We start from the raw sequence: 12,811 nt of genomic DNA on the forward strand, positions 1-12,811 counted from the left end.
TTACAGGAAAGTTAACGCTGTTACCAAACCTGATTCATTTCCTCTTCCTAGAATGGAGGATTGTATTGATAGAGTGGGATCGGCATCGTTTGTAACCAAACTTGATTTGTTAAAAGGTTACTGGCAAGTACCTTTAACTCCCCGAGCCTCTGAAATATCTGCTTTTGTTACACCGGACCATTTTCTCCAGTATACGGTTATGCCGTTTGGGTTGCGTAATGCACCCGCTACTTTCCAGCGCCTTATGGCCAAAGTACTGGCGGGCGTGAATAACTGCGATGCCTACCTGGACGATGTTGTCATTTACTCATCCACCTGGTCTGACCACTTACAAACACTCTCTCTTGTTTTCAGCCGTTTTCAGGAGGCCTCGCTTACGTTGAACCTAGCCAAATGTGAATTTGGCAGAGCCACCGTCACATATCTGGGAAAACAGGTGGGTCAGGGACAGATACTGCCGGTGACCGCGAAAATACAGGCGATCGTTGAGTTTCCAGTCCCACAAACGAGAAGGGCGCTGCGCCGATTTCTAGGAATGTGTGGTTATTATAGAGGGTTTTGTAAGAACTTTGCCACTGTCGTCGTTCCTCTCACCGATTTGATCAGTCCGAAGAAGCCTTTTGTGTGGACGCCTGTTTGTCAGACTGCTTTCGAGTCTGCGAAAGCATTACTGTGCAGTTCCCCTGTTCTTACGGCCCCGAAGTTTATGTCCCCTTTCAAGCTCGAGGTTGACGCTAGTGCGGTTGGTGCAGGAGCTGTCCTTATGCAGGAAGACCATTGCGGCGTGGATCGCCCAATTTGTTACTTCTCAAAAAAATTCAACAAACATCAGATGAATTACAGTACCATTGAAAAGGAAGCCCTTGCCTTGTTGTTAGCCCTACAGCATTTCGAGGTGTATATCGGATCCAGCTCTATCCCTGTTCAAGTGTTCACTGACCATAACCCATTGGTTTTTCTCTCCCAGATGCAGAACTCAAATCAGAGACTTATGCGTTGGTCCCTTCTCTTGCAAGACTTCAACCTGCAGATTAGGCATAAGAAAGGGACGGAAAATGTCATCGCGGACGCCCTGTCGAGAGCAATTTTGTAGTCTAGGATTAAACACTAGAAGGATTGTTTAATTCTTATGGAAGGGGGTGTTACGAACTTGTATGTCCGTGTGTTTGTTTGTGCAGGTGCTGTGTTATTGTCTATGTTAATTTAGCTGTGCCAGGGCCCTGTTCCGATTGGTGCGTGGACTTACTGCCCCGGTGTGATTGGATCCAGCTGGAGGACCCGCCCAATAAAAGGAGGCTGGAGTGCTACAGCGGGAGAGGTCCTCGCATTTCTCCTCATCACCCAGCAGTAGTCCTGTGGTAGCCGCTGGCTGCAGTATACGTGCGAAAATTGTGGAAGTGGAGTGGGTAGGGGTGAGCTGCCGTTTATTTTGATCACCCGTTTTCTCCTGTTTTTGAGTTGGTTAAGGAGGACAGACTCTGTCTTTATTTTGACTTTATTTTGGTGAGGTCAGGGGTGCGGGATTTGTGTAGGTTTGTTTTGTTTATTGTTTTGGCCTTGGCTCACCCTGAAGTGTTGACACTCCCGTTTTGGTTCTCTTTATTCACCTTGTAAATAAATCACTTCACATCTAACGGATTTGTTGCGTGTGACTGCTTGGGTCTCGGGGGGGGGAAGCGAGTGCCTCGCTCATGTTATGGCCTGGCCCTAGACGGGTCGTAACACTACTTTCAGAACACTCAGTTTGTAGTGCCATAATTTTCTGCAAGCAGAGATGAGCTGGTGGGGAATCCTGTTGTTCCGCCTCTTAATGGCCTCAAACTTGACAACCGGGATTAAACTGCACTCAAAAGAGCAGCTGGGAGAAGATGTCAAAAGAAAACATACGGGCCAAATACTGTACTTTTACAACACAAATTGCTTTTATTTGACAGGAAAGGAGTGAATTCAAATCTCTCAAAAAGGATTAATTAAACTATGGGAATTATTTGCTTTTTTTGGGACACAAAACAGAACAGGATGTCTGGCGGTGCACAAAATATGCAGAGTTATGCAGGGTGTCTGCTGTAGATGCTGCTTGTTAGGAGTACAACGCAGGATGGGGGGGTGGGGGCACTGAAGGGAACAGCACTTATGTTCAATTCTGTAACACAAGCTGGCTAATTGGCATTGCCATGCCATTCCCTTTGAACCCACAGAGGACAAGTGGGAGCCATTATATTTCTTTGTTCTCAGCACTGTGCGATACCCCCTGACCACTGAAACCACAGGAGTTCTGACCACAGAGGGTCAAAGGCATGCAATATCATTCCACCTCCCACTCCTCACCTTAATAAATTCAGCCAGGATCATAAACCAGACTTTCACCTAAAACTAGGCCCTCAGCAGAGTTCACTTACCGGCAGCAAGCCGGATCAGATATCATATGCCTTGATGTAGTGCTATGACATTTTCAGGATGAACACCTACTTGAGTCTACCAAACAGTTGCTAAGGGGATACTGGTACCTTCTGCACTTCAGATGCACACAATTATTCTCAAATGACTGCCCTCTGAACATGGAGCACACACCATTAACTCTATCCTCTTGTGTGTTGGGTTTTAATTAATAGTTTCATGCTATATAATGTACAGCCGTAACACGAAACTGTGTTCATGTCCTGCTGCAGCATTTTGAAGAGTTAGTTAGAGCTGCAGTCAATTACACTACGACTCCAGACAGAGCCTTCTTTTGTACTACACATGGGTCACATTATTTGAAATATTGGGCAGAGTTATATAAAGACCACAGAAACTGCCAGGTTGGTGGGGTTTGCTTTTAAGTCTCGAGAGAATACTGATAATCGGCACAGCCCCACCCCATTTTATTTTCTTTCTAAACTAAATTTATACTATCATGTTTCCTTTCTGGCTAGACATATAGAATGTTTCTATCATAGCTAAAAATGGTACTTTGGCCATTAACCTCTTAAAACCTGTCAATTACCAAGTTTCTATTCAAGCTTTTATTTGCAGTTTTCTAACTGCCATTAGCATGGAAAGACTGAATGACTTCTTAACTCTTAAAACTTTGCACTTCTTAGTATTCCAAGTCCAGACTTGTGAACAGTTAAAACACCCACTGTGCTTATCAGTTACATGTGGCAGTTTAGCATTCCGACTCTGCGTTAACATGTACATTATATCCATTAATGTCAAATGTAGATCAATGCAAGCTCTACAGACTGTCCATAAACCTCCTACTGTGTGAAAAGGTTACTCACCAATTAGTAACTTTAACACTCATCCTACTGTGCAGACCCCAAAGGTATACTTTTTTCATAGTAGTTTTATGCTACCATTTCAGGTTATGTGACTTTTGTGACTTCTGTGACTTTTTTCAATACATTTTTGCCATGAGCCCTGAATTAAAGTATCATATAATATCAAGAGGAATAGTGGTGCTCTGTCAGTCAATTTAAAGAAGAATGACTCCATTGCTGCATTCATCATCTGGATGATAACTCGCCAAAGTGGAAGTTATTAGAACATTGGTAGAACAGATCAGGGCCGTGCCCTGGTGATGCCACACATGAAAAAGGAGAGCTGATTCTGCTAGATTGTGAACCCCTTAATCCAAGCAGAAATGACCCTCCTGGGAGTGAGGGGAGCTCCACCCGCTGATGCAAGTGTTTAATGCTTGAAAATGGTGTTACCTTTGCTCATGAACCACAGACAGGAAGGGCACAACTGTTTGTTGCTCCTGTCATAAGCCAGCATGCCCTGAGAATAGCATGAGGGAAATTGTGTGCTAGAACTGCCTTTAGTGTGTGTTTAGCTTTAATTGGTTTTAGTTGTTTCCTGTCCCTATACAACCACATTGAGAGCTTGGTTTGCACTGCCAATAATAATCTTCGCCAGGGCTGCCCTTAGTCACTGATACTGATACAGGTAGTGCAACATTTTTAAAATAGTTGCGGGACGGCACTGTGTAGCGTTTGTCTAGGGTGTTGATCATTTTCCTAAATCCCTCGTTTTGCACAGTGTTGATGGGAGTCATATCTTTGGTCAGGTGATAAGTAATAGCCTCCGTAATTTCTTTGTGCCTGCGGAAGTTCGACGTGTATAGGGAAGCGCTGTATAAGGTTCCCATTATTGATGTTTGGGTGGTTGACCGGGACGGATTTTCTCCTGTCACTTTCTTGGCCTTTACAGCTTCGTCATCTCTCACGTGCTCTCCGTTGTTTTTCCCTGCCAGCTGACTTCTGTATCACGTGGTATAAGGCTCCGCCCTTGTCATTTGTTGAGCAGGAAGAGTGAGCGCTTGTTTTCATGCAGCTTATGTCCCGGATCAAAATGCGGTACAATCGTCAGCTTTTTTTTTCTTTTCTTTTTTTTTTTTTTAATCGTTGTCATTTCGAAATGAGATCGCACATAAGTATGAATCGAGATCGCGATTTTCTAACGATTAATTGTGCAGCCCTATCATCTACGTAAACAGGAGTCATGTTATTTAAAAAATGACCAGTCTGACGATTTTCTGGGAGAAGACAATTTTGTGTCGTTGCCCAAGTACACTGGAAATAGACAAATAAGATAAAGCCAGAAAAGAAGATTCAGAGTCAACAGACTCGATGCATATGGTTGTTGCCTAACTGTGTAAATCAAATGCTGCCAAACAGTAGGAGACAAGAGGAGAATAAATATTAATATTTTACTCAGTTATCCTCTGGCCCTGTAGTGCCACTGAATCTTCTGACATAGCACTCCATTTAAATCTGCTGATGTATTACTGCTAACAACATTTTCAGCATAGTTAAAGCTGCTCCCACTAAGCAGGGAGCTGCTTAGAGTCAATATGCAGTGACTTGAAAAACATGGCAAACTCACCAGATATCAAGCCCTGGTCTCCATTACAGGTTCCACATCAGCATCCTGATCAGCTAACAGTCAAAGACTCAGGGCCGAGGCAGGCGACTCCCACAGGAAAACACCGCTGGGGAATAAGGAACATGCTTTAGCATTTTGTTAGAATTAGGACATAATGCAGCTGTAGAAAGCTTTAGTAAAAAGCCTGCCAGAGAAGTGGTTGTTTTAACACATTTTGGGATGTTTATCATGTACTTCTAGACAATATTCCAGTGAAGGAGGCAACGTTTCTCAACACACTAGAGAGGCAGTCATACATTCATAATCTCATTGACTGAGCTTGCTCCTTTTTCCACTTGGCAGCTTTGGGTGCGATATGAACGCTGATCTGATTATGAAACAACAGGAAAGAAACATAAGCAGCAGAAAAAGGCACCAGAAAAACAGAGTTGGAGATACCATGACTATGAATGTGTGTCCTGTCATTAATATTTCACTGCATCATTGTAGCTCAAGGAGAACAAAGTGTAAAGGGGAGCATAATGAAAAATTTATCCTATTTTGACACAACTTGGAATTTATCTGTACTAAACACAGACTGGGTTCAGGATGAAAAAAAAATAAGGTGATAAATGCCTCCAAAAAAATTACTGGATGCTTAAACGCAAGGTTATTGCTGCACTCTGCAATATCTGATGAAGACGCATGGGGGTTTGTAACTCACTTAAGAGGCTATTTTTACCCAAACATTCACTTTTTTTCCCACACTGGAGAGAGATGAATACCAAGGTCACAGGCCTTCAGTTTCTCACTTGTCCCAAAAATTTAAAACAAGCTACGTGACATGTCACAGCTCTGCTTGCAGTACAGCGGCACGCAATCCAAGAGAGATTACCGTATCACTCGCATTTGTCTGCAGCGAGCCTTCATGCATGAAAATACAGAACTCTCCACTCAGGTTTTTCTTCCAGCTTTACTGTACATCAATTTGTATTCAGGGGAGGACTTTAGACTTGTCACCTTCAGCTATTCATCCAGCCAATGAAGTATTTATGACGCAAGCTTTTGCTTTTTGATACGTCATTTCAATCCTCTTCCAGCTCCAGTTCAAATAAGGCTGGATGTGTACTGTCATGTCAGAGTTCAAGAAATGAAGAAAATAAATAAAGTAAGAGCGTAGGTGTCACACATTTCATGGGCTGTCATTCCAAGCATATTCTGTGCAGGGCGGTAACACGGGCCACTCCTCCCCCTCTTCACAGCCAGTGTGTCAGAGAGTAATATCACTGCAGTGACAGCGAGAAACCAATGGGACTCGTAAATTTGCTTTAAAAAATGTATTTCATCAATGACTTTTCAATTTTATCCTCACTTTCAAGTATACCATCACCTGGCTCAAAATGAGAAGTCTAGTGTTGGAACACCACAGCCTCACATTGTCTCCAACATGGCTCTTCTTCACTGTATCAAACACTCCACTCCACTGATCCATTTTCCTTTCACAGCTGCAACACTTTACCTCTCTGTTCCACTTCTTTTTGGCCCCAGGCCTTTATTTGGTCCAATGGGCATTCTCAGTCAAGTCATTATCCATCACTATGATTCCTTCCTATCCGTGCAAGACAAAGACAGTTGTTAGGGAGACCGTTGTCCTCCTGTATTGCCAGCTTTACTACTTACAATACTCAAAATGGCAACAGGGGTGACTTAGACTTCCCTTTTTACCTCTTTGTAGTTATACTGTGCCGCTCACTCACTCACACAGCGATGACCCAATGTGAGTGGCATCAAAAACAAACTAACCCCCCCCAAAAAAGGACATACAGATACAAGAATGATTGAAAAACCAACATGTCTATCTTGCGTGCTGCACAATATCGTTTATTATTTAGTAAATATTGATATCTATGGCTAGCTAGTTTATTGTGATGGTGCTTTGTTTTCTCTATTATTATGTTGCTCTTTGTTGTTTGCTGTCTCCTCTGTTTGTTTTTTTTTTTTTTTTTTTTTTTTTTTCTCCATACAGGTGACCCAGGAGTTCTTTTTTTTTTTCTCTCTCTCTCTTCCCCCCCCTTCTCACCGTCTCTTCTCCCCTTTGGTTTTCTTTCTTTCTCTCCCCCTCTTTCTCTCATTCATTCCCCCTGTCCTATTTATTAAAAAAAAAAAAAAAAAAAAAAAAAAAAATGACAAAGGATGAACTGAAGCTCTGCCATCACGTAATGTCGCATACTGCTGTTTCTGATGTCATTTAAAAAAAAAAAAAAAAAAAAAAGAAAAAAAACAAAACAAAAAAACCCCCCAACATTTAACTGCAAAAAAATTGTTTAAAAAGAGCAGGCCTAATATGTACTGATGTGGAAGCATTAGTAAATATCAATAAGCTTGCTAAGAAAATCTCAAAGGCAGGGCAGTAATATTTTATCAGACTATAAGCATGCATTATTTGGACCAAGATTTCAACTAAATAACAATTTTGCTTGGAGATTTCCCTGGAAAACTCTACTTACAGCATTGAGGAAAAGCAGATCAAAACCCATATTTTTAAAGTGTTTTAAGATTGAAATATAACAGAACTGTCATTTCATACTCTTTTCATTATATATTTACAAGACAATGCCAGAATTATCTCTCTACTGGCTTAGGGATAATGCTTTTCTTCCCTCCTTTCCCAGACATCTGCTCTGCAAAAGCAACAAAAAGAAATCTCTGCAGAAAGCTGCAGGCATCTCCTTCCCTCAGATCCTGCTGACCATCCAGGGAGACAAAAACAAGCCTTATAGCTTCAATCAATTATACATTTGAGTGAATGCATTCATACTGAAGCTATTCACCTTTCCTTGTGCTCCATTCCGTGGATATAAAGTAAACCGAAGTGATGACAATTTCAGAGCTTGCTGGCAGGTAAGCAAGGACCCACAGCAATTAATAGACCACAGCAGTATGGGGAATTAATTCCACCATAGCCTTGCAAGGTTTTTTTTTTTGTGTGTGTGTGTGTGTGTGTGTGTGTATTTAGTACGAGCTTTAATTATTTCTAAATTGCCTGACTGGAGTAAAGATGTTGGTTCGAATTTAATTTTTCACCTCCTTTCACTAACTGCAGGAATCACAGCGCCCAAGAAAAAGACAAGCAGTACAGCAGCTGTAGCTTTAACATGCTTATTAAAGGACACTCTCAATGTCATCATGACTCAGCAGTGGGCTGACAAAACCACTCGTGCAGGAAACAACGATACTGTTTGGAGGTGTAGTGTAGCCCGACTGCTGTCATAACTGTGAGGTCAAACTTATCCTCAGCAGATCCATGAAACTCAATCCCATTAGGCCATTTTCATTTTCCCCTGACTTTATAGTGATTTACTCCTCCTCATGTCAGCATTTTGATTAATGACGTGATTTACGCACAGGATCGTGTACACTATATGGCAAGGTATCAATCACAGAGCTATATGTATTCATGGATTTTCAACAGCTTTTTTGCTGCAGTCAAAGCCTAATTACATCTAACTAATGGGTGTGCATGAACAACAATGCCCTGAAACTGAACATATTGAACATGTGTCACTATGTGTAGACTTAATGTGTTTAAATACATCAGATATATTCTGTTTATTCACTAGGTGCAAAATACCCAGAGTCATCTAGGGAAGAAACCACAAAAGCAAGGTGATTATTAAGGATCAACACCTGTTTTTATCTGAGTCATATCCACTAATCTAAAACACCATCAGACTTTAATGAATTTTACCGTCCCACTTGCCTGACTCAAACTGAGCGGAGCTCTTTACTTGAAATAAGACAAAATAGTTGCCAGGAAAATTGCTTTAAGGAGCAGTTTGATTGAATAATTAGCTTTTCATTAGCTTCTACAAACCTTTGCCATAGGAGGTCAAGAAAAGATGAAGGTGTGTGTGTGCATTTCACAGCCAATCAATACCCCTGAACATGAATAATGTTGGAGGGCAAGGTTACCAAGGAAGGTCAGCGGCTAAAAGTGCAGGTGGTGATCACAAAAAATGCTTTCTCAGTGATAATTAAGGCTGGTTGTGTTATGGTTAGACTCCATCAGACAAGGCTCATGGATCACATAGTGAGGTCATCTGTAATGCAATAGCTAAAAATGGACAAACTTTTCAATGATGGGACGAAAGACTTTATCCCATCATGTGCACTGGTAAAAGTTCTATATTTATATGTATAATATATAAATGCCATCATTTACAGCTCTGCATATATACACATATAGCACCTTTAACCTTAACTTTGTTATATAAAATGCTTTACAAGATTACAGCACTGCCATGCAAGGTGCTTACCTGCCATCAGGGGCAACATGGAGTTCAATATCTTTCTCAAGGACACAACCCTGCAATTAGCAGACAACCTGCTCCAGTGCCTAAGCAACGGACCCCCATAGATTACAGGTCAGAACAAACTGTATGAGTCAATTTATATTACTATCTAACCTCAAATATAAAGGCTTAGATAATAAAATGCAGCTGGGGTTGTGACTATGTATAAAGGATACATGTGACATGTACCCATTGGACTTGCACTTTGAATGTCAGCATTAGTGTTTTGGCACTTTAATGTCCAATCTTTGTAGCTAGAACTGACTGTATTTGGAGGAGAGTTTGGACTGCTACTTTATCAGAAAATGCTAGCAAGATGCATCTAGAAATTGTAAGGGTGCCAAACAGAAACACACTTACCATGCAACTGGTGTTAAAAACAGACCAATAAATCAGTATTTCATTCGCCAAAACTGGTGAATTAACTTCTAGAATGGTTATACCACAGAGCAAGCCATAACATTTGTCAAACAATTCTCTTAAAATGCTCCCAAATACTTGGCAAGTCACAAAAAAGCACTAAAAGGTGTGTGTCTGCATGCGCAACATATTTTTTTCCACCACGAATATGTGAAAGCAATTGTGCAATGTTATTTTATTTTATTATCTTTTCAGTTCAATTTTCTCATTCCTATTTCTTTTTATGAACGTTCATGTAAAACAATAACAAGATGTTCTAAAATATACCAACTGCAGAAAAACAAAAGAGAAGTCAAGTTCAGTGACTATGGGGTGAAATGAGGACTAGCAGACGCCAATCAGCTATAGCTGCCTGTGTCCAAACACCTGCCAATCCAAGGGACCACGCCCCTAACTCGAGCATCCAGACGGATTAGTTGTGAAAAAAGAACAGTTGTGATGAAGGTGGAAACAGTATAAAAAAGCCAAACACCAAACTGTTTTTTCATTTTTTGTTTTTATCAATGTATAAACATCCTATTTAATGCTGTATAACTGAACATTTTAACATGGGCGCACAGCCTCAACTGCCTACTAGAAACAAATCAAGTTTATTCCACCTGGTCTAATTTTTCAAACCTGGAAATTGCCACTTGGCAGTGCGTAATGATAATTTTTGTCATTAATTAATTGCTTGAGTAATGTCTGTCAGGAAACTGCTCACATTTTGTGTCTAAGATCACACCTTCTAATTGCTCATTTGGCCATGAATACAGCTGAAAACTGGAACATAATTCATTTTCAAAGATATAACAAATAGTGACAATTAACACTGAACTTAACATTAAATAATTAAATATTTTCTATAGTCAAATCAGATTAATGTGTATTATCTATTATCAGATATCTATTAACTGTTTCCCTTTAAGTTTAATCTTTTAATTCAAGGATTCAAGGGAAAGACATAATAAAAAGGTAGAGTACAAATAGACGTGCATAATGTATCGCCAAGTGCCGCACCTGTAAGAAAAACGAACATACAACACCTGGAACACAAATATCAGAAAATGCACGGGTTCATAAATCAACAATCTTCTTGTGGTGTGTGTTTGTATGCAAGTGTGAGTGAGAGAAAGAGAGGAGTGTTGAGTGTGTGCGTCTTTGTCACGAAATGTACTTGAAAATGAGGATGGGAAGTCGTAATAATGCCCCCCAGGAGCCAGAGGCAGACAGAGATGGATTCAGGAAAACCAGGCCGTCCACAGCCCCCAAGAGTACTGAAGACCGAAGGCCACGCATCGCAGTGATGTCTGTACACCCAACCCAGCAGGAGTACAAGGGAGGAAGGCCTTAGATGACCAGGGGCGATGTGCAGCTGACCCCGCTAGAGGCCGGCCACTCAAGAACCGCTGGTACCCAGTAGAACCCCCCCGACACAGAAGAGGTCCAGGCCACCCAGACCACCAAGGGAGTGGGTCAATGAACATTTTAGCTTTTATGGATATCTCCTAGCCTTCTTTATTGTATTGAGCAGAGTCTGTTATTACAAATTCATCATCCTAATACCTAGACAACAAAATACATTGACTGACTACCAAAAAAAACAACATGAATGAGTGTTTGCAGAAATAACACGAGTGGTTCATTTTGCAATATCATAATGTGTCACTCACAGTGAGGCAATAAAAAGACTTACAAATATGAAGACTGTGTAGAAACACTGGGTTTGCAGTAGTTACAGTATTTATTTTGATATTTACTTATGGTTTCTGTTTCTATGTGTTTTTAAATGTGTTTTTTTCATGGACATATGCTAAAAAGTTTGTTCAACATACCCAGGTTGTGTTTCTCTTATCCTGATTCACTTCCTCTAACACTGTCCATCAGAATAAACGGTCACACGAAGCTGGTTATCAACTAGCTAAGCGTCCCCAGGGTTCCCCCTGCACTAGAGATGACTGTTAATCGTTAGCTGGTGATTAAGTAAAATAAACATTTTAATTCCAGGTAATTATTTTATCACTGATTCTGCTCTCAGTGATAAAATGTGATGCAATAGGTCTATTTCTAAGGGGACAGCTGCACATTAGAGCTTTGAAACTTTAACCTGGATACATTTAAACAGTAAAGCTTTCTGTCCCACAGCCAAAAAAGAAAATTACTGAAAATCACCTCAGTTTGACACAGAACAAAGTGAAATTCATTTGATTGATTGAAAAGGTATCCTTGGTATGTGTTCTGTGTTCTAGTAGCTCAATACCACCAGAGTAAAAGAGTCTTTGCAGCAGATTAGAATGACCTACAAGAACATTTTATACCTTTTCTAAAGATTAAATGTAAAACTGAATTCAATCTTAGTCGATACACAAACTTTATATCTGGACAGCAAGTCCAGTGCAAGGATCAAATATTAATGCAAATAAAACAATAAAATTGTATAACTGTTTGCTGCCAACAGAAAAAAAGTAGAAATAGAAAAAAAAAAGGAATATGTCAAAAAATAAGGAAGCTGTGTCTAAAAATCTATATTATTTATTACTGATGCTCATTGGGGAAGCAAAGACATTAGATGCTATTAAAAAAAACTTTACACCCTCTTATTATTTGCACATTGATGTCTGGGGGAACAACTCTATTTTCTGGAAAATTGATTGGTCAGTAGGCGGGTATTTCATAGCTGTTGATCTGTAATCTAGATCTTAACCTGCTCCTAAACAGGTTAGGTTCACAGCATAACATACCATGACAACATACAGGAAGAAGTGAACCACCTTCGTTATACAGAAAACTAGGGCTAACCCTGAAATTACCTGGATACGCCACAATCCTGCTTTTTAGTATAGGCCTGTGATCTGATTGACTTTCTTCTAGGTCTCCCTTAGATCTTATCTCCCGTTTTATTTTGAAGGTTTATGTCTTATGTGGCGTCTGTTTTTTCACTTTACTCCTTTATTACTTTTCTTCCTGTGACTATTGTCTTGATTGAGTTCGCCTGTGTCCCATTAGCCTTTGTAACCAGTGTATGGCCCTCAGACCTACTAGTTACGGTTTAGTGGACGAGTGTTTAGGTTTGACGCATAGGAGCTAAAATGTCTGAGACTACAAGGAAATGGCTATAGGCTTTGACAGTGTTTGTAACCATCACTGTATTTGACAATACAGGAGCACCATGAAGTACTTAAAAGGTTAGATTTACTGTATGTTTAAATAAA

The 12,811-nt window shown here is 40.4% G+C and overlaps 1 protein-coding gene across 2 annotated transcripts in view; it reads right to left on the reverse strand.

Annotated features, from left to right (window-relative positions):
- Positions 1 to 12,811, reverse strand: part of lrfn1 (leucine rich repeat and fibronectin type III domain containing 1) — a 152,243-nt gene that overhangs the window by 45,900 nt on the left and 93,532 nt on the right. For both annotated transcript variants that reach the window (XM_085380491.1, XM_085380490.1), the window contains one exon: positions 4,870 to 4,975. The gene's annotated coding sequence lies outside the window, so the exon portion shown is untranslated. The remainder of the gene's footprint in view (positions 1 to 4,869; positions 4,976 to 12,811) is intronic.

The sequence above is a fragment of the Rhamphochromis longiceps genome, linkage group LG14, assembly GCF_057381845.1.
Source record: "Rhamphochromis longiceps isolate RC_006_pf linkage group LG14, R_longiceps_female_GT1.1, whole genome shotgun sequence".
Taxonomy (NCBI): domain Eukaryota; kingdom Metazoa; phylum Chordata; class Actinopteri; order Cichliformes; family Cichlidae; genus Rhamphochromis; species Rhamphochromis longiceps.